Here is a 22,038-nt window from a genome sequence, read left to right as displayed (position 1 = left end):
GGGGGAGCAGGAGGAAGAGGAGGAGGAGGTTGGCTGTGCCAGGAACAAGCCCTGGCACTGGGTCCTGCCCACCAGGGCTGTTCTTCCCATTCTCCTGGGAATGTTGTGAGGATGGAACACTTAAAGGAAGCCTGGTTATTTTCCCTCCAAAGCAGAGCAGGATCATTTTCCCCTGCCCCTTTGTCAGGCCATTAGGCATTACTGAAGTCATCATTTTTCTCTTGTCTCCACTCACGCTCCCTTTCTTCCCAAAGCCTGGGAAGACCCTTGCTCACAGCTCTGGGTTTAGCATCCAAGAAATTCCAGCACTTTATCAACTTCTGTGAGAATTTAAATGTTGCCACGTCCTTACCAATGGACAGCATTAGGCAGAGCCCCAGCTCAGCATCTCCTGGGAGCAAAGCGAGCTGGCTCTCCAGATGGGATTTGTGCAGTGAGAGCTTTGGGAGCTCCTTGAGGATGCTGAGGGATGTGCTCACCTGCTGCAGGTGTGGAGGGCTGGAAGGGGTTAAGCCGAGCACCAGGAGCTGAGTGTCCAGCATGATCCAGGCCATTTAATTAGTGTCCCATGCTCGAGTTCGATAGTGTTTCCCCCCGGGAGGAGCGCACCCGCTCACATATATTGCCTGTTATCTTTCAAGTACTCCGAGCAGAATGCTTTTTCAGTAACCTCATCAAAGGATAAGCCAGGATTCAGATAAGCTTTTCAAGGAGGAAGTCAGGGTTATAATTTTCAGAGACTTCTGAATGTCACCTCCAATTTTCGGCTCCGCCGTTGGAGCGGCCGTTTCTGGAAGCCACCCAGGCTCAGATATTGAAATGGGTGACCTGTGGACTCGGGCCTCCTCAGTTCCTGGTCATCGTCAGCCTGGCAGATCTTGGAGTTAAAAGTGCCTGAGATTTCTGACTTTATAATAATGTGGTTTCTCAGAAGTGCAAATTACAGAGGAATTGGTGCTAAACTCCCCATTAACTATAGAGCCTGAGAAGTCCTCGGTGTCCCAAATTACCTGTCACTTTCTCTGTAACGTGGCATAACTTTGTCGCTTAAAAAGAATAAAAAAAATAAAGGGCTGTAATTTGAAATTTCAGTGAAACTCCTAATTGAGTGTGTGGCTCCCTTTGTAGCGGGCTGTGCCCCCTCAGTGGTTTGGCATCCCCTGGGCATCACGATGCTCCTCAAGGCCCTGTGTGTGACCCCCCAGCAATGCTCCCCCCATTCCAGGGTCCCCTGGGGGTGCTGGGGGCCCTCCTGCAGCCCTGAGCCTCCAGAGGGGGCTGAAGGACCCCCGAGCTGCAGGAAAACTCCAGCTCAGGCTGGCTCAGGGTTAAAGCAGCTCCCGTGCCTGTGGAATCCCTGTGTCTCCCGGAGAAATCAGTTTATTAGGTTTGGGTGTGGGAAGGTGGATCGCTTTGCAGGCAGGAGCTGGAAAGCAGATGCAGTCAGAGGCATCGACAGGCACGCAGGCAGAGTCTGAGCTGATGGGGTTTTTGTGAATTACATTTTGTTGTGAATTGCAATCAGCTTCTGCCTGCTTCTCCAAGTCCATATTTTTAGCTTTCATTCATGACCACAAGATTTACCCCCAAAATTATCTGCACTGATTGAAAAGGGCTTTTAGGTAAATGCAGGGAGGGAAAAGCCAGGGGAAAACAATGAGCAAGGTGTTTTCTTTTTTCACTCCTGCCTGCTGGAGGGACCCCCAGCACAGCCCCAGAGCTCCTTCCCACAGGAGGAAGGGGGGGATGATGCACGGATAAAAAAGAGTCAGCACCGGCTCAGTGCCTTCTCTTCCCCTCTGGTTTTTTTTCTCTTCTTTTTCCCTCCTGGCTGAATCAATAATTAAGCATATTCTAAGTAGTACAGTTTTGCTTGAAATTTTCCATTTGGCTTGGGCATCAGTTGGAAATGAAATATTTAGAGGACAGAATATAGTAATAAAGCCAAGACACATTTTCTGCTAGTATATTTTATTTATTTTGTTTAATAATGAGGTTCTGTGTCTGTCTCTACCCCCCTCCGTATCAGTGGCTTTCTCCTCTTCCCCTTTCCTTTGGAGGCAGGAGATAATATCCCCCTTTTAAAAAAATAATAAAGTCTGGCTTGTCTAACAAATCAGGCCCTGTGCTCTGATGTTGTAAGTGTTCAAAGGAGCTTCCCAGAAGGCTGAGGGAGGGAGGAACCCAGGCTCCTGCTCCACTCATCTGTCTGCAAGGACAAAGCGAGAGGGATTTCTCTGCTTGAAATTATTTGTTCCCCGGTGCAAAACCTTTAATAACTGCCTGGGAAGGGAACGGATGCAGGAGCACAGCCCTGCCCCACCTCTGCATTTCCACCTGTGAAATCTGTTCTGCTCCGCGGGGCCCTCTCTGCTCTGGCAGCGGGGTCGGGGTGTTTGCAGGGAGCTGCTCCCCAGGGAACGCTGGGGATGCATCACAGATGCTGCAGGGAGAGCAGGGAGAAGGGCTGGAATGCTGATGGGTGGCCAGGGGAGGCTGAGGGAGCTGATCCTTCCCCTGGCAGATCCGTGCAGCAGGGAAATGCCTGTGCTCCCCTCCAAAATCCTTGTGACTTCAACCCTCCCCCCCCCCCCCCATTCTGCTTTTGGGATGTAAAAGCAAATGTAAATCCCTCAAATAGAAATTACTCCCAGGAAATTCCTATCATGTACAGCGGAGCACTTCATCCCAACAGCTTCAAAATGTTTCCCTCTGATTTTGATCTTTTCTTCAAAACCTGTTTACAGTTAAAAAAAAAAATAAATAACTGTGTCTGTATTTGAGATTGTGAGCATTTGAAATGGAGTTTCTTGGTGTGCAGAAGCTCTTGTCTGAAAAGCAAATGAAGTTTCCCAGCAAAGGAGAGAAAGCTGGAGCTTCCCTGGCTCTGGGGAGGCAACTGCTCCCGTGGGATATCAGGGCCTGCTTTTTGAGCCCTGAATGTCGCCAGGCTGGAGCTGTGGTCCTTTTCCTGTGTGGCAGAGACTGTGGCAGGGCTTTTTGGGGTGGCCAAGCTCTGTCATGGCTCCAGGGCTTCTGGTGCATCCCAGGCTGGGGCTGTCCCTGCCACCTCCCGCAGAAGGGTCCCAGCTCCCACTGAGGTTTGCTCCTGCCTTCAGATAAATATTTTGTGTACATTTGAACTGGAAAAGAGGACGGAAGCTGAGCTCTGTTGGGTGGGATCGTGCTGTGTTTGAGAAGTCAAATCTGTTCTTCTCAGCGAATTATGGGTGCCCAAAATTGAGCGTTTTCTGCTATTTGCTCAGGCCTGCGTCTGATGCCACGCGCTCCCAGGAGGAAAGGCCTGTGCAGGAATTCAATCACAGGATCCTGAGTGAAATGGAGAGGAGTTAGAGAGGTTCCCATTCTCGTGCTGCTCTGTTGGGAGTGGCTCCTGCCTGTCCCTTTGCAGCCTCTGTGCTTTTGCAGCAGCCCTACCACGATTGCCTTTACTGGCCCAAATCTTCACCCTGTTTGGGGCAGCTTGGGGTGAGTTTGGGTTCCCTTGGCCTTTCCTGTGAGCAGAACCAGTGTTTTGCACTCTCCAGGGTGGTTTGGGGCTGGGCTGAGCACGAGGGAGGCCGGGAGAGCAGGGCCAGCCCTTCCTGGAGGTTCGCTCTAGTTAATTCTCGATAATAGTTTTCCCATCGTTAATATTGTTGTTGAGCTGCTGCATTCTCACTCAGCCAGAGCTAATTATAATAATTAACAGACAACTCATGAACTTGTCAAACTGGTAATTATAAACCACGGAGACTTTTATCATTAAGAGATTGCTCAGGAGGGGGAGAGGGGCGCGAAGGCTCTCGGGATGAGCTCGGGTCCAGCCCGGGGCTGCAGAGCTGCAGCTGCACACAGCCAGCCTCCCTCGCCCTGCTGAGCAGGGAGCTGCCGCTGCACCGTCCAAAATAAACAAGTGACAAAGGCAAACAGTTGCCTGCAGATGCCCAGGCAGCCCAGGACAGCTGGGCAGGGCTGTGCCAGCACACGGGCTGGGCTCTGGCTGCGGGGAGGGTGGGAGGATGCTCAGCTTGAGCTTCCTCAGCCTTCCTCCCCTCCTTTGGCCATCTTCTTCCATGGAGAGGCACCTGAGGTCCCTGTGCTGCCCCCCAGGGCTCTGGGCTTTGCTCTCCAGGGAATCCCCGAGCTCTGGCACCGTTCCCTCCCCTGCCCATCTCCCCAAGTTTGGCTCAGACGTTCTCCAAGTTTCCTCCCGTGCCTTTTGTGAGCTTTCTCTCCCGGACAGCAAACAACAAATGGTCCTTTTCACCCGGGAGATAAGATTGTTCATCTTCCAAAGTCACCGGCACTTGCGGAGCCGGGTCTGGAGCAGTTTGAATAATGAGCCTTCGGGAGAACTCGTGTTTCTCTTTGTGTCCTTTTCTTAACAAAGACCTTAGGCTCCCAAGGCAGCGGCGGCTCCGCCAGGCTCCGAACGCGACAGGGGCTGCTTCTGAAGGGCACAAGTTACAGAGAAGATTTTCTTTTCTTCCTTATTTTTTTTTCTCCCCCACTTTTCCAATTGTATTTTTGTCATGCGCCCTCGCTGAACAATCGGTCCTTTATAGAAAAATTCCCACCAGGAGCGATAGGAGTGCTGCTGCCAGATCCCCTCCTCCCTCACAAACGCTATCTCGAACTGCCTCGCATACACATTTCAATCTGAAAAGCCAACCAGAAGTTCCCTGTGTCCTTAAATCCTTGCTTTTGTGGCACCCACCCTCCCCTGCATTCCCTGGGTCCCCACTCCCTGCTCCAGCGGCATCCCTGCAGCATCCCTGGGGAAGGACACAGCTCTCCTTGCCTGGGGGAGTGATGCTGGGAAAGGCAGGAGAGAGAAAGGCTTCCAGCACAGATTGAAACCCTCCCCCTCACCCCTTCCTGTCCTGCTGCTGGCTTTGCTCTCCTCTGACTACCAGGAGTGCAACAAGGCAAACAGAACACTGTGAGATGTTCTCACTGTGCCTGCAGCTTCCCCGAGCAGGATCAGCACCACAAACTGCTCCTCACGCCCTGCCTGAGCATGCTGGGCCCTCAAGGTGGCTGCAAATGTTCCCACCGGAGCCACACAGCTTTTCGTGGAGCTGCCTCAGGGCTGGGACCTGTTGCTGTCCCAGCAATGGAGAGAAATGAAAATGTGGACAGTACAGGAGGGCTCTGTCCGGCAGGGAGATCCATCCTCCCCTCCTGCTGCGGCCACAGAGAGGCAGAAACAGTTCACTTCCCCGACACCAAACTGGCACGGGTGGGTGTGAGAACTCCAGCTGGGTTTTCCTTCCTTTGGTGCCCCCAGGGGCTGCCAGTCCCCCCCTGCCCCAGGGCCGGTGCCAGGCTGAGGGGGGCTCAGCAGGCAGGACCACCAGCCCCGTGCCAGGGGACAAGAACAAGCAGCTGCTGAGCCCCCCGGGTCATCCCCAGGCCGGGGAATGGCTGAGGGGGCTCTGCAGGCTCTGGGCTCCTTGCAGGGGCCGTGCAGAGGAGCAGAGCCAGGGCCAGCGCTGCCCTTGCCAGGCTGCACGGAATGGCACATCGGAGCATTTAAAATACATTAAAGGAGCCCTCCCTTTGAAGTGGGAAACTATCTCTATTTAATCAGAGAGAAACAACTTTTCAAAAGATTTCTCCCCCCCCCTCCTCTTTACCTTCAGCTGTCTGGCTTCTCCTGTGGATAGTACCATGAATAAAACATGCATATCCCAATTAAATCTTGATTTAATTTCTCTTCTTTGCAAAGCTGATGAACTCGAGTGCTTTCATAAAGACACGAGCATTAGCATTCTTTTGTGCTGTACCAGCCAGTCAGAGGAACAAGGGACTGAAATAATCACCCGCCTCTCTCCTGGCCTTGCCAAGCTCTGCTCTGGCTGGAGAATAAACCCTGGGCTGGGATCATCCTCTGGAGCAGCAGCCGGGCTGGGAAAAAGAAACTGGTGCAACAAAGTTTAGTTTCTGAACCCAAAATCACACAGAAAGTCACTCCTGGAAAAGGTCTGCTCTTTCAGGAAGGAATGAAGCCCTAAAAAACCAGCACACCTCAAACTTTCTTTGCTGGAGACCTTTTCCTTTAAAAAAAAATAAAGTCTATAAGCTCTCTCAGAACAAATTTCCCCCAGAAAATTGTTTTTGCCCTTCCATTTTTAATAGGGATTTTTGAAATTCATTTCCTGCGTGGCTCTATATGGAGCTGCTGAAATGTCACCATGGTGATTGTCCTCGTGACATTTCCATTCAGGTTTTACAGCAGAAAACAAACACATTGCTGGGCTGGGACAGGCCTGGAGGGGCTGGAGCCCCTGGCCATGGGGACAGAGGACAGGAGCCCTCAGCCTCCCTGGGTGCAGGGTGTGAGCCCTCCTGCTGGATCAGCATTCCTCGCACTTGGTAAAAGCAGCTATTTATTTACACCCCAAGGAAGTTCTGCTGCGAGCTGGTTCTGATTTACGGCCGCGCTGCTGTGTGTGTGCAGCCTTGGAAATGTGGGATTTATTGGAGTTATTGGCTGTGCCAGAGCCCGTGTGCTGGCCTTGGCAGTGCCATCCCTTCCCAGAGCTCCTGGGCTGTGCTGTCACCTCCCTGCAGTCCTGTGCACCCTGATCTCTGTGCTGTCCCTCTTCCCCTGGGCAGCAGAGAGGGGCAGGAGGATTCCTGGGGCGCCTGCTGAGGAAAGGTGGGGTGTGAGGGGCAGAAAGCAGGGAATGAGACCCTGTCACCTGCTCAGAGGGATAATGAAATGTGCCCGAAGCACGCCAACCCGCCTTTCATCACGGCATCATTCATTATAAACCCAGAAAGAATTAGCAATGGAGCGTTATCAGATGGAGAAAAACATTAATAGCAGCAATGGGAGAGAGAGAGAGAGAGGAGGAATTTGGGGTGAGTTAATTAAACCACACATCCTCATTGCCTGCGAGGGAGCTGGACAGGGCTCCACTGCCCCTGAGGGCACGAGATTCCATCTTGGAGGAGGGAATTTGCCAGCTCCAGCTACTTCTTCTGAGGAGCAGCACTTGGGTGGTGTTCCCAGCGTGGAGAGAGGCTGGGAGCTCCAGGAGCAGCACATGGGGCTGTTCCCAGCTGTGGAGCTCCAGGAGCAGCACTGGTTTCCATCCTGGACAAATCCTGTCGTGCAGCTCCCAAGCCAGCCCCTGGCTGTGCGTGTGAGGGGCTCTGGAACACTCTGCAGCTGTTCCCAGCTGTGGAGCTCCAGGAGCAGCACATGGGGGCTGTTCCCAGCTGTGGAGCTCCAGGAGCAGCACATGGGGGTGTTCCCAGCTGTGGAGCTCCAGGAGCAGCACTGGTTTCCATCCTGGACAAATGCTGTCGTGCAGCTCCCAAGCCAGCCCCTGGCTGTGCGTGTGAGGGGCTGTGGAACACTCTGCAGCCTCCACGGGGTTAACAAAGAGAGGCACCCTCGTGCTAAGTTACAGGGCAAAGCTCAATTAAGTTGGGAACTGAAATGGATAATTCCATTAAAATGGATTTATTCACTGTGCCGCTGCCGATACCCGTCATGCTGAGGGAGAGCTTCAGTGGGAGTTTGTATTTTACCAACTTTGCTCAGTGTCCTTGTCCTCCCCAGACGCCTGTGGGGAGTGCAGGAGCCACCAGGACACATGGCAGAGCTGGAGCTGTGTCCTCCCTCGCCCTGGCTGTGCCCCTGCAGCAGAGCAGAGCCGGGAGCTGGTGCCAGGCTGCTCTGTCTGGGTCCCCAGCAACGAGGGGACACTGCAGTGCTGATCTCTGTGCTGGAAGAGATGAATTTCAGCACACCAGGACCGTGAGCTGGGTGTGGTGCAGCTCCCGCTCGCCTTCCTTGGAACCAGCTTCATTTTGAGTTCTTCGTTTGTTTAGGGCAAGGCACAGGAGAAAGGAAGAACTCAGAATGGGGAGAGCGTGGCTGTCCCTGTGCCAGCCCCTCTGCCCAGGCACAGCTCCAGGAAAGCTCCAGAGATGCTCCTGGGAGCCCTGGAGCAGAGGGCATCACCCAGCCCCAGCTGTGCTGCCCTGGCCTCCACTTCCACTCACCCCAGGAGCATCAGGCTGCACAGGGGGAAATAAAAAACAAACCTCGAACGCTTAAGGAAGGGAATTGTTTCATTCTCTCCAAAGGTCAGTTGCTTTAAACTCAGTTCAAGCCACCGGGGCACCTTTCAGTTTCATTCCTTCTGTTTAATTCTCAACAGTTCGTTAAAGTCTGACCCTGCTGCTCCCAGCCTCGGCTCACCACGGCCAGGCAGACACAAGCCCTTCACTTCCCGGGCCGTTAAACTGCCAGGGACATTTTAGGGTCTCTTCTTAATATTTCTGGTAGTGGCTCAGGCGCTGTCGGAACCCCTGGCAAGCGGCAGAGAGGAGGAAAAGCAGAAGATAATGGGAAAGAATAGAAGAACGAAGGCACCCAATGCCATTTCTTGTGAGCTGAGGAAAGGTCAGGGGAGATTGTGGGCAGTTATCTCCCTGCTGCCACTGATAAAGCTCGGGAGAGCTCACGGCCACCAGTGGCTGCTTCAAACAAAGAGATATTTAATTAAAGCCAACAAAAAGAAAAGGAAGGATGAGTGCTTTAGAGATAAATTCCTATCACCCAGCCAGGCTTGAAGGTCCACGAAAGCTGAGATTTAATCCTCCCGCAGGTGCCTGGGCACCAGTTCTGTGCTCTGTGCCCGTGGGCACCCCAAAAGCGAGGTTTGGGGAGCAGGGGTGGATCTGGCCTCGCAGGGACGTGGCCACACCATCGATGTCCCAGGCGATATTCACACCTGGGCTCTCCATCCCTGCCCCCCTGGCCAAAGCCTGCCCGAGCATCCCGGCCCTTCCCAAAGCCGGCTCCAGCCGAGCCCGGCGCGCCTGGGCAGGCTCTGCCCGCCCAGGGTATTTAGACATCACGCTTTATTTGTTTGCCTAATTAAAGCAGGGGTGGATGCAGCCCGTCCAGGGCCGCTCGGAGGAAGGTGTTGATTGCTCCGTGCGGGGTTTGGGCAGAGGCAGGTCCCCCAGGAGCGGCGGTTTAATAAAAACACCAGCATGATTTATCATCTCTCAGGCTTGGGAGCAGCCTCGCTCTCCAGGTAAAAACATCCTCGGAATCCACGCTCTTAATTTGCATAGGTAATGGTCATATCATTAACAGCTCATTAGGAGGAGAGCGGGGGTGACAAAACAAAAAGTCAGGGATGCTGAGCTAGAGAGGAGCCCGGTCCCTGCCTGGGCAGGAGACACGAGGTTCTCCAAAGCGAGGGTTCAAAAAGCCGGAGCAGTGTCTGGGAAAACCGGGAAGATCCATGGGTCATTTAGACCTTATGAAATGTAACATATGAGGAGCGATGCGCTGAGTGAAGGTTAAAATTGTCCTGTTGTGCCCATGGCAGCCCTGAACGGCTTGTGCTGGGGAGCGCCCGCGCTGCCTCCGAGCTGAAACGGATGGGAGGGAGAGAACTGGATTGTAGAGAAGGGGCTGGGATGGGGCTGGGAGGGGGCTGGGATGGGGCTGGGACAGGGATGGGGCTGGGATGGATCTGGGATGGAGCTGGGATGGGGCTGGGACAGGGATGGGAATGGCACAGGGATGAGGCTGGCACAGGGATGGAGCTGGGACATGGATGGAGCTGGGACAGGGATGGGGCTGGGAGAAGGATGGAACTGGCACAGGGATGGAGCTGGCACAGGGATGGAGCTGGCATAGGGATGGAGCTGGGACAGGGATGGGGCTCCCGCCCTCGGGGTCACTGTGGGGTCCCCGCAGCCACAGGGCAGCTGAGGAGCAGCTGAAATGTCCCCTCCCTGCCCACCCTGTGCTTCTCCAGGTGCTCTGTGGATACCCGGGGACCGAAGGGACAGGAGATAGCAACAGGGGGAAGAGGCAGCCCTGGTGAGGAGGGTTTGTGTCCGGAGCTGATAAATGCCCCTGCCGGGACTGGGTAACTTTATTGACATGTTAACTAGAAAAATAACCAGAAGAGAAAAGCAGAACTGGTTCTGGCAACTTTAGAAGCTGGGAATAGAAGCAGGAACTGGCTCAGGGATGGGGCTAGGACAGGGATGGAGCTGGGAGAAGGATGGAACTGACACAGGGATGGAGCTGGCACAGGGATGGAACTGGTTCTGGCAACTTTAGAAGCTGGGAATAGAAGCAGGAACTGGCTCCTCTGTCCTAAGAGGGTAATTCCGGTTCCTCGGCCGGGGGATTGGTCTCTCCCCTTTCCATTTTAAGCCACCACTTTCTGGGAAGTGCTGTCAGCCAGGAGGACGCCTGGCTGGACAGCTCCCACTGACACTCTGCTTTGCTCCTGTTAAGTGTCACTGCTGCTGTGCTCGCCTTTAATTGTGGTTATTTTAGGACAGGAGTGCGGCTGGGGGATGTCATTCTCTGCTCTGCTGCCCATCAGCTGCTGGCTGCAGCCCCAGCTCTTCAGTCAGGAGATGTAACACAAAGCTCTCACATCAAACTGCTCCCAGCCCATCAAATCAGACCCTCCCTCTCTCTGCTGTCCTGGGGATGGGTGAGGAGCATCCCTCGCCTCTGCAGAGCCCTGGGCAGTGATGCTCCTGCAGCAGATCTGGGGCTGCGTGGGTGAGGGCCGGGATTTCTCCTCTCTCCCCTCTCCTCTCCTTCTGGCTCCGTTTTGCTCGCTCACAGTGGAGAGCAGCATCATCCCCTTGGCGCTGCAAATCCCCTCCAGCAGCCAGAAAGCCCCGACAGCTGCCACGGCTTCTGGGAAACCTCTGGGAGGGCTGGCAACGGGGCTGGGGAGCCCGGCCAAGGCTCCTGCTCCTGCTCTCTGCTCCTGCTCCTGCTCCTGCTCTCTGCTCCTGCCCCTGCTCCTCTTCCTGCTCCTGCTCCTGCTCCTGCTCTCTGCTCCTGTTCCTGCTCTGTGCTCCTGTTCCTGCTCCTGCTCTGCTTCTGTTCTCTGTTCCTGTTCCTGCTTCTGCTCTTGCTCTCTGCTCCTGCTCCCGTTCCTGTTCCTGCTCTCTGCTCTCTGCTCTCTGCTCCTGCTCCTGCCCTCTGCTCCTGCTCCTGTTCCTGCTCCTTCTCTCTGCTCCTGCTCCTTCTCTCTGCTCCTGCTCTCTGCTCTCCTGCATCCCTGCTCCTTCCCAGGGCGGGAAGTTTGGAACTCCTCCGCGGGTGGGGGGATAGCTCCAGGTGGGGAAGTCCTGCTCCACTGACTGGCTGGAGGAAACCAGGACTCTTAATGCTAAGCTCCAGCCCGTGTAACACAGAAAATGGTATTAAAGGATTTGCTTTTCATGACCATAATTCAGAGTTGGCGTACATTTGATGTTTAATGTATGAACCACAGGTGATTTCAGACTGGCATGGCCTTTTCTAAATAGTGTTTTAATCTTAGGGGGTTTTTCAGTTTTTTAAGGTTTGGCTACTCAGCCTGTCAGACAAGAGGAGAACAAAACCACAGCAAAGCTGGGTATGAGAATCCAATGTGGGCAGAGGCTTTTGTTCCGTCTTTTATTGAGGTTTTACCTCTAATCTCTGCCTTTTGATGCAATTTAAGATTAAGGAAATGAAAGGCAAGGCTGCCTGTGAACAGTTATCCAAACAGGACAGCCAAGGGGCGCTTCCAGGCACTGCTGTAAGAGGTTTTGGGCAGCTTTCCCCAAAGGGAGCACCAGAGACTCTGCAGCAGCTCCTGAGGTCCTGGGGCAGCGGGAACGGGGCCCCTCCTGCCCTCCCAATCCCACCCTCATCCCCTGGGAGGAGATTCCTGGCAGAGCAGGTGCTGGCTGCTGGGTTCAGGGACCTGCTGTGAGGTGCCAGCTCAGACTGAGGTGTTTGGGAATAAATCCTGAGCTGGATGCCCTTTCAGGGATGCCCCAAGCCCAGGCAAAACCCCATCACACCGTGGGCAGGAATGGTGTTTGTATTCCCAGCTGGAGCACACCTTGAGCGGCTCAGAAAATGGGGGAAAACCAAATTCCTGCCAGGAAAAACAACTCAAATAATCAAGCCCCTTCCTTCGTGTGGCACCAGTGATAAATTCGTGCTACTTACCCTGACGAGCTGAAAGGTCACGAGCAGACCTTCCAAAATAATTATTAAATAACTTTGCCATTTGTTCAGGATCAGTTGTGACCTTATTACTGGGAGCAGGAGATGATATCTCCACATCCTGGGCACGGATCCAAGGAGGTCATTAGTAACAATGCTCCATCCCAAATTTTGCAAGGGGAGGGAGGATTTCTCTTCAACCAACACAGGGAGCTCTCCAGGCTTTTGTCTCGCTGGCAAACGACCTGTGAGGACTGGGAAGATCCATCTTCCCTCTTCACATCATATATATGTTTCAGCAGCCTTGAAGGGGGCGAAGGGCAGAGTCAGGAAGAAATGTTCTGTCACTGCAAATCTTTTAGCTCAGCAGAGAATCAAGAGCCATAAATAAAATCCTCTTTAGTGCTCGGACATTTGCCTCGCTGTGTGCCCGTGGTGGCACCAGTCACACACGGGACGTGTCTCTAAACCCAGATTGGTCTCATGGTCAGAGATGGAACCAGCGCACCAAGGGCTGCTCCTTTCAAGTTAAAGATTCCAAAAGCCCTGTGCAAGCTCATTTCCAGTCAAACGAAGCACTATTTGGGCAAAAGAAGAAAAAGCAGCGATTCTGTGCAGCCTAGCCCCGCAGCTCCTCCATCCCGGTGAGGGCACCAAGGTGGCTCAGGTACAGGAGGTGCCAGGGCTGCAGGGATGGGCATCAATCACTGCTCTGCTCCCTGCCTGGCCCCCAGCCTTGTGCCTTCCCTGCAGGCTCCGGGATGTCCCCGGTGTCCCCCTCGGGCCCTGCCGGTAATGGGATCAGCTGCGAGGGCCATTAGCGGAGCCGCTTGCCCTCCGCTCTTATTGTGCTGGAAATTTAATTGGCTGGCGATTCAGAGGAGAAATCCTTTCTCTTTACTTTCATCTGGCAGCCGCCTTTGTCCTGCCGGCGTTCCAGCCTCAGCCACTGATTCCTCGAGGACAATCGAAAGGCTCTTAGAAGAATTTCCAATACTTTCCAATGGCTCCCTTTCTAATCAAGTGTGTGTCACAGCGGCCGGCAGCGCTCCCAGCCCGGGGTGCAGCTCCCGGCGGAGCAGAGCGCAGCTCAGTCGCTCACCCCTGCCATTATCCGAGGGGATTGAGGCTGGCTGCGAGTCCCTGCGGCAGGTCCAGCCCGGGGGAGCGCGGGGAGAAGCGGCCAGCGAGCCCCCGCTCCCAGGCTCGGAGGTGACCCGCTGCAGCAGCCCGGAGCAGGGTTGCTCAAAGCCCTGCACTAAACACGGGGGTGCCCGGGCCAGCTGCTGATCTGGAGCTGTTGGCAGCTCGTGGCCATAAGAGAAAAGGCAAGGCGGGCTCAGCAGCAGGGTTTAACCCATTCCCAGCTGGTTCCCGGCTCTGCCTGCTGCACTCCGGTGGGTATTGCGAAATTGGCTTGGGCAACCAGCCCGGGGGTCACAGGGTCTGTGCCTGGCCCCCGGGCTCCATCACAGCACCCAACCAGCCCTGCCGGTCTCGGGTGCGGCCCCAGGGCAGAGGCGCGGAGCCAGAGCTGCTCAAAGCCTCCCCTCGGCATCACAGGCGCCTGTCTGATGTCGAACATGAATGCTCCTTGCTGCAGTTTATGTTTATCTTGTCATCCTCATAGCAAACATGAAAACCTGTTTATTCTCTCCCTTTTCAGAGCTTTCCTTTAAATGTTTGAAGGCTGTTTGCATGTGTCGCCTCGTCTTTCTTTTCCAGGATAAGTAAGGCAAAATTCCCCCTGCTTCCGTCCTGTGTCAGTGTTTTATCTCCCTGCTTGTCCTGGCTGCTCTCCCGAACCCTCCCCAATAAATTCCCGTCCTCAGGAGTGGTGTTCTCTCTGGCAGCAGGATGGGCAGGGACCTGGGTGGCTCTGGGAAGCTTTGGCATACTCCCCAGTGTAAAACACACATTATTCCTGCTGATTCTGCCTCTTTTTTTTTTGCCTAATTGACAAATTAGGAGTGTCCCCTCCCTCCCGGTTGTGTCACCAGCCCATGGAAGTGGTTGTTGGTGCTTTCCGTGGAGCAGAGCAGAGCAAAGCTCTCGCCTTGCTGCCTGCACAGGGAGAAGCTGCTGTTGGGGTTTCTGCAGCTTTGCCCCAGAGCAGCTCAGCCTGTGGGGAAGAAGCAGTGGGGAGAGTGCAGGAAGAGAGGGAAGCTTGGAGCACACACTGCTGGGGCTTGCATTTAACTAAAGAGCAAAGTAACATTGTGCTCCATTGATTACACATTTTTTCTGCCTGTTGTGACATTTGCAGGAAGGCTAATTTATTCAAGCATGGAAATCTTTAAAAACTTAATTAAGTTATTTCTGCTATTTCCATGCCTTATTGTTTCGACTTCACATTTAACTTTTTATATCTGGTTAATGTCTTTGAGGAAAAAAAATAATATAAAAAAAACAACCAGAAGGAGAAAGGAAATGGAAAGGAGAGGGAAGATGTGGCAGGAATCCTGCCTGGTGGGGTCTGTCCTGCAAGAGGTGGTGTCTGGGTGTGCCTGGCACACGGGCAGGGCAGGGGGTGGCCACAGCACAGAGCTGGGCTCTGCTTTGCTGCCAGTGGGCATGGAGCAGTGCCACGGTGCTGTCAGGCTCCTCTCTGCTGTGTACTCCCCGCAGAGCCCGTGTCCCACTGTCCTGCAAACAGGCAGCGAGGGCAGGGCAGCAGCAGGGGCTGGGTGCTCCTGGGCCCCCAGAAGGGGAAACAACGGCAGGAAAAGCCCCAGAGGCCCTGGGAGCCGGCGTTTCTCTGCACAGGAGGCCCTGAAGGGTGCAAGACGCTGCCAGCAGAGCTAAATGCTGCATTAATAAAGTTTCTGTCAGTAAATTCACTAATTAAGGCTCACAGATGGAGCTGGGAGGAATGCTTGTGGTGAAACCCAAGGAGTGTGAACACTGCCTGCTTTGGAGGCAGGCTGCACGCCCGGGGAAAAAACGGGGAAGGAAGGAAGGAAAGCAGCCAGGAGTTTCAAAAAGCTTCACCTGCATCTCCAGAAGTGAGGTGAGCCCGAGGGCTGGGTCTGGGGGCTGTGAGCAGGGCTGGCCCAGCTTGCACTGTGGGTTTAGGGCAGAGCTGCCCAGGTTTGAAGGCAGTCCAGCTTTGTCAGGCCCCGGGTCGGTGCCCTAAGCACCAATCTCCTGGTCCGTGACAAAGATGGATGCGGGGAGGAACCACTCCGGCTATGAAAGCCCCCAGGGCCATAAAGAGCTGCAGCCATAAATGACAAAGTGCTGTAAACTCTCTCGGCGGCAGCAGCGGGCCCGGGGGAAGAGTAATCCCCTCGCTCTCCAACATTTGCCGAGCATTAGGCTAATTTCCCTTGGGCTTCCACCAGGCATTCCGAGCTCTTGCTGGGTTTCTGTGTATTATTCTTAAGTCGTTACCCTGCACCTCGCGTTCCTGCTGGAACTCTTACAGGATGGATTTATGGCACTCATTGCCGTGCCCGTGCTGATGGATGGGGCTCATGGATGGCTTTTCTCCTGGACAGGGCTGGTTGGAGGGGAAGGCTCGTCCCTTCTGAGTGGGCTGAGGGTCAGAGCTCCTCACCTCTTCCCAAGCAGGGGGTGTGCAGGTGAGGGGTGGCAAGGGGAGCTCTGGAGCTGCAGGTGCTGCTCCGGGCCGGGCAGGGAGCGCAGCCCTTCCTCCCCTCTGCCTCCGCTCCCCCCGTGGCTCCAGCAGCATTTGTATTTGTCAGCCTATGGCAATCCTCCGCATATGGAATACATTTGCTCTGGGTGTTTGCCATTAACATTTTCATTTCTGTTTAGCGTCAGGAGTTTTCAATTACCGGCCTCGCGGAGCAGCGCGAGCCGCCGTGTTCGTGCTCCCTTTGTTTCCATTTCCACGTCCCGGTGAATTACAGCACGGGAGCCCTGCCCCGGGGCTGCTGGGGACAAACCAGCGCCCCAGCTGCCTTTGGAGCCGGCCTCACCCAGCTTTGGCTGCGGGCTGGCTCCGCCTGGGAGCATGCCGAGGTGAGCAGGCGGGGCTGGGCACAGCCCTGTCCCCTCTGTCGCCCCTCTGGGGGTGCCCTGCTCCTCTGTGGCAGCGCAGGAAGGGCTGAGAGCTCCGTGCCCTTGAGCCCAGCCTGGCAGGGCTGCGGGGCTCTGCGGCACAGCCCAAAATCTGCCTCCTCTCCCTTGGCCTTATCCCAACTCTGCTGAGACTTCACACCTCCACTTTATAACTCCACGGCGAGGATAAAAGTGCTTTAGCCAGTAAAGAAGTGAGGGACGGGTAATGCACATCCTGGCTGAAACAGCAAACTCCGCATTTCCGAAGTGCCGCCTTCCTAAACTCTAAGTGAGCCATAATGTTTAGAAGGGGCCCTTGAAAGAGCAATAAAAGGCTGCCAGGCCGGGCAAACAGCAGTGTTAGCAGAGCTGGACGAGCCTGAGCACCCGAGCTGCTGCTCCCGGTTTCCCCGTGATTGCTGGGGAGCCCCCGGGGACAGGGGGAGGTGGTGGCTGTCCCCAAGCCAGCCCTGGGGACACGGGCTGAAGGACAGCTGCAGACCTGCTCTGGACAAGCAGAGAGGTTCTCCTGCAAGTGATCAGTTCCAGCGTGATCCAGAATAACTCTCTTTTCCTGTCTTAGAGCAGGGAACAAAAAGTGCCGCGCGTTTGGCAGCAGCCGGGGGATGCCGGGATCCACCTGCAGCATCCCCTGTCCCTTGCTGTCCCCGCAGCCACCCTCCGAGGGGGCTGACAGGACCCCAAGGGGACGCTGCAGGCTGCTGAGGAGTTCTGCAAGCGTCCCGAGTGCTGTTAACCTCAGATTTAAAATCCGGGTTTCCTTTGATTTAAAGTGATTTTAAAGATTCCAGCACTCCCGCAGTGTAATTATCCCAAAGATTTCTGGGAGCCTTCTTTTGTGCCCCTTTGTTCCTAAGGCGGCTCTACGGGAATGCCGCGAGGTTACAGCCATTATGGAGTGTAATGCAAACAGGGCCATTTATTGCCTTTTTATGAGGGTAATGCTGCACCACCCAATAAATTCTGCAGGAAGGATTTGATGGAGAAAAGGCTGAGATTCAGCCGCAGCAGGGTCAGCCAACGGGAGTTCTAATTTCACAGGAAAGCAGTTAAGGGGGCAAAAGGCGTATTTTTCACTCTCTTTGGAAGGAGTAGGGAAGGATGGGAGCTGGGGAGAAGCAGAGGAGAGAGCAGGTACAAAGAGGAGAAGGTGCCAGGCTTAGGAGATGCTGAAAGCTTGGCCTTTCTCCTTGTGTGTGTCCTCCTGGGGGCTGAGGGGGCTGGCTCCTGCTCGGAATGTGCTGCCAGGAAGGAGCAGAGTTGGGTGGGAGACGGGGGCAGAAGGCCCCTGATACTCGTGCAGGCTGTGACCTGAACCTGGGGCTGTGACCTGAACCTGGGGCTGTCACCCACGCCTGGCCAGAGCCAGGGGCATCAGCTGTGCCTTGATCAGTTCATCAGGGCGAGCAGGGAATCGATGGCAGCAGGGGATCGATCACAAATTCATAACAGAGCTGCGCTGCTGCTCCCGGCTCATTTCTCCCGGGCAGAGATGGATCTCTCCCTCCTTCCCCGTGTGGAATCCCCATCCAGAGCGCCGTGAGACCGCTCCCCGTGCTGGCCTTCAGCCCGGCCCAGGGCTGGATGGACCCTCCGGGCTGGTTCCAGCTCGGAGGCTTGGCCAAACTGGAGCCCTTTGAGGGAGCCGCAGCTCGCTCTGTCCATCCCGGAGCCAGCTGTGCGGAGCCGCTGGAGCCGTGTCCAGATGTGCACAGCCCCTGGAAGCTCGGGGTGCTGCTGCCAGGCTGCAGTGGCTGCCGCTGCCGCCTGGCAGCCGAGCTGCTCTTTCATGCTTCTCTCGTTCGGCTCGCTCGCAATTGATAGATCAAAATTCCCCGCAAACGACCGGTTTCATGGGCCGTTTCCTCTGCTGTCAATACAGGGAGCTGAGGACTGTCAGCGCCGTCCCTCCCCGGCAAAGAAAAAAATTCAATTATTTATCGCTGCCTCTTAGAAAACTAATTGTATTGCTAATTGTTCTTTTCCTGTGAGGAATGTTACATTTTTTTCAGGTGAATGGCTTTAGGCAGTTTGAGGGTTTTTGTAAAGAGTCTTTCATCAAACATGTGATTCAGAATGAACTCACTGAGATGACATTTCCCTTCCAATTTTCTGTTTATGTTTTTGAAGCGGGAGGATTGCTGGGAGCCCAGGGCTGTAGCTGCTAACCTGATTCATTCCCTGCACAGGCACGGGACTCGGCGCAGATGAATTTTACGAAATTGGCCGTGTTTATGTGTAATGGTGACAATAATGTACTTTATCTATCTCCTGTTGAACTACAGCGGAGTTTTCCCAGGAAGTTTGACAGAAAGAGGATCAAGTTGCTGCTTAAATTTCTCCTTGGAGGACCTCAGGGTAATTTTCTTCCAGCACTTCAGATGCTGAGAAGGGTTGGGAGCAGTCGTAGGATCCTCGTGCGTCCCTGACCCAAAGGAAGATGCCACGGGGAAAGGGAAGGGATGAGGGGGGCACAATTCTGATAACCCAAGGCACAGGAATATCAAATCCATCTTGCCTGAGCACTTCAGGGTTTAAATGTCTCCTTTTCCAGCAGGCAGGAGCTCTCCTGTCACATCTTTTGCCTTTTCAGGACCACGATAAATCTTCTCTCTAACACACCCTGGAGAATAACAGCATCAATCATTTGTTGCTGGCACAAGCTCTCAGGATTCCTGACCCCTTCCGTGCTTGGGGATGAGACAGGGGGCTTGGCACTGCTTGTCCAGGGCTCCATCTCCAGCACAGCCTGGTGCTGCCCCATCCCTCCCCTCGTGGAGCTGGAGCTTCCTGGCAGCTCTGGGAAGGGCTGAGCTCCCGCGGCCAAAGGAGCCCTTTTCCAGGCTGGAAGGAGCAGGAGGGATGTGGCTCCATTCTCGTTTCCCACAGTGAAGCTGTGCCAGGACAAATCCCTTCCCTGATTGTGCAGGATGAAATGCAGCAGCGAGGGAGGCATAACCCTTCAGTGCAGCAGCGATTTACAGGCTGCTCCTCCTTTAATGGGGCCCGTGCACCTGAACAGGGCTGTAAAAACAAACAAACACAGCTTATCCCCCAGGCCCTGCGCTCCAGGGCAGCCCAGAGCCTGAGGACAGTGACACAGGACAAGGCCCTGGGTCTGCTCTGGAGATTCAGCTCTGGAGATTCAGCCTAAGGCACAATCACACTGGAATCCCTTACCCCTCTCCCCCTCCAGAGCTCTGGGTGCTCCTGTCCTGGTGCCTGGCTGGGCTCTGCCAGCCCAAGAGGAGCTTCTCCGAGTGGGAGCACAGCCAGAGATTCACTGCAGCAGCCTGATCCCGCATCTTACAGTAAATCAATGAAACTTCCGTGCCTTGACAAGCCCTTGCCACTTAAATAGACAAGAAACAGGTAGGGATGGATGCTGCAGGTTCCTCCAGATCATGAGGCATAAATCTCAAGAGAACAGCAGCGGAAAGATAAAACACTGCTGGAAGCACAGAACAGGATTTAGGATTTGTTTAGAGGTTGTCATTTTGACAGTAAGGAAAATACATTTTTCCTGCCCAGGGTTAGCAATTAGTGTGGCTGCAGGGAAAGGTAACGCGGTGATGAGCACGGCAAAGCCCTCGCTACAGGTGCCTTGATGGCAGACTGCTCTGCTAAAGATGATAATTTCTAAAATCTTTGAATCGTTTAGGTCTGAAAAGACCTTTAAGACCATTGAATCCAACCATTAGCCTAATGCCGTGGAAAAGCTGATTAGGATCTGGTGATGGTACAGCAATGGTTAGAGGGCATCGGCCGCTGAGGTGGTGAGCTTGGTGTAATCAGCCTTGATGGACAGGCAAGGAGATAGAGGAGTGTAAATGGGAATTAATAAATTCAACAGCCAGATTAGCTGCCATTATTGCGCAGCTCCCGCTGACCCGGCGCTCCAGCTGGGAGCGGTCTGTCCCGGCGAGCTCCCCACAAAGCCGCGGGGCAGAGGCAGCCGCTGCTGCCTGCCGGAGAACAAACCCGGCTTGTTTGGGAGAACAAATGCCGGAGCCATCGCGTCCCCCTCCCCGCCCTCGCCGGGGAGCCGGGCTGCGCTGCTGGGAGTGGAAATGCCATCTCTGCAATGTCATTTGGCCGGAGCACGCTGCAGGACAGCAGCAGCTGCCGAGGCAAATCCAAATAACGCTGGGCACTGTAATTGCGTGTGTAAAAACGGGAAAGAGGAGAGCGAGAGGAAGCGGCCTCCCCTGCTCTGCTGGGTATTACAGATGTAGCTGTCATCCTCCTTCCCTGCCGCCGTGGTTGTAGGTGTTCGGCCCTGGTACTCCGCTGGGTGTTGTAGAGATTGGAATATCATTTCCAAGGTGCAGAGGTCAAGCCACGAGGCTGTTCGGGAGCTTGTGCCTCCGACAGGGACTTACCCAGCTCAGAGCTGATCCAGTCCCTCTGCGAGGAGGCTGCCCTGGAGGGGGAGTGGGAGTGGAGCTGCTGCTGGCCACGGGGAGTTCGGGACCCCCACCTGCCCAGCAGCTGCTTCCTGAGCTCTCCAGCATCTTGGGATCACCCCGCTCGTGGTCCTGCACACCTGCCCTGGGTGCTGGGGTCAGGCTCCCTCCTGCCCCCTGCTCTTCCCTGTGGGATGGAGGGATGGATGGAGGGATGGATGGATGGAGGGATGATGGATGGATGGATGGATGGATGATGGATGATGGATGGATGGATGATGGATGGATGGATGGATGGATGATGGATGGATGGATGGATGGATGGATGGATGGATGGATGGATGGATGGAGGATGGGCAGATCCATCCTCACACCCACTGACCCTCCAAAATAACCCATGTCTGAAGTTCCCTGTGAGATCCCTCAAGGTACAGAAGAAATACAGTATTGTTTGTGTCCTAAATGAGATGCTTGCTTCATACAGCCATTGATCAATACATGAAGGAGACACCATTAGGGAGGACAGAATTCTTTGCTTTCAGGCGAACTCTTTGCCCTCTTACATTCTAGACTGTGGAAACTGAAATCAGTTTATCAATCTAATTTTCTGTTCATAATTAATGCTTTTATTTTTCAGTTTGCTCTAATAATTAAGAAGAGCTAAACAGAGCAGTTCCCTCTGTGGACTATCCGTGTCCTCTTCCCAGTTTGCCTGGTTCCCATGCCCTGCTGTTCAGGTGGGGACGAGCTCTGCCGGGTGGGACACAGAGCTGCTGTTCCCTCATGCTATGGGATTGTTAGAGATTGTGTTTATCCTCTTTGTGAGGCTGAGTTATCCCGCTCCATAATTTCATCCCGCTTCCCTAAATTATTCATCTTTTCCAATAGGCCACAGGAGCCTTCAGCTCCCTCTCCTAAATTACTTTGCAGCAAACAGAGCTGCTGCAGAGGCGGCGGTGGCTCTGCAGAGGGGGAAGATTTCCACACATCTCCTTTACCACGGGGAGTGCTGTGGGCTCAGATAAGTCTGACACGCACCCAGAGCCTCCCAAGGACCAGGCTGAGTTGGGAAAGGTAAAGTTTCCTCTGAGGGACGGAGCATTTCCTTCCCAAGGCATTCGCCAGAGAATCCCCGACGGCTCCACGCGGCTCCAGAGCTCGCTTGCTTCAGGTTGTAAATGTTTTCTATTTCTTACAAGCTGTGAGTCTGATGAAAACGTAGCAAAGGCAGGACCCAGCAGCAGAGGAAGCAAAGTGTGCAGCACGCGGCGTGGTGCTCCTATAGGGTGTCCTCAAGTGTGGCGGGTAATGATCCGGCAGCTGTGAATCCATACAACCCAGCGCTGCTCCGAAGGGCTGTAATTATTAATCTGCTAACGCAGACACAATGCACTCAGCCTGCTCTCAGCCTCTCCCAGGAACGGGAAATAATGCTGCAGTGGCAATTACCTTAATGCAATTATCTCAAATGTGAAATTCCACAACCGCACTCCGCGTCCTGGGCTGTGGAGGACGGAGGGAAGGGGGGCTCTCCCTGGGCCCCCACCCCTGCTGCCAGCAGGATCCTGTGCCCCTTGTCACCTG

The sequence above is a fragment of the Passer montanus genome, unplaced genomic scaffold (genome assembly GCF_014805655.1).
Source record: "Passer montanus isolate IOZ18808 unplaced genomic scaffold, ASM1480565v1 scaffold47, whole genome shotgun sequence".
Taxonomy (NCBI): Eukaryota; Metazoa; Chordata; class Aves; order Passeriformes; family Passeridae; genus Passer; species Passer montanus.
Note: the sequence above shows the minus strand (reverse complement) of the source record.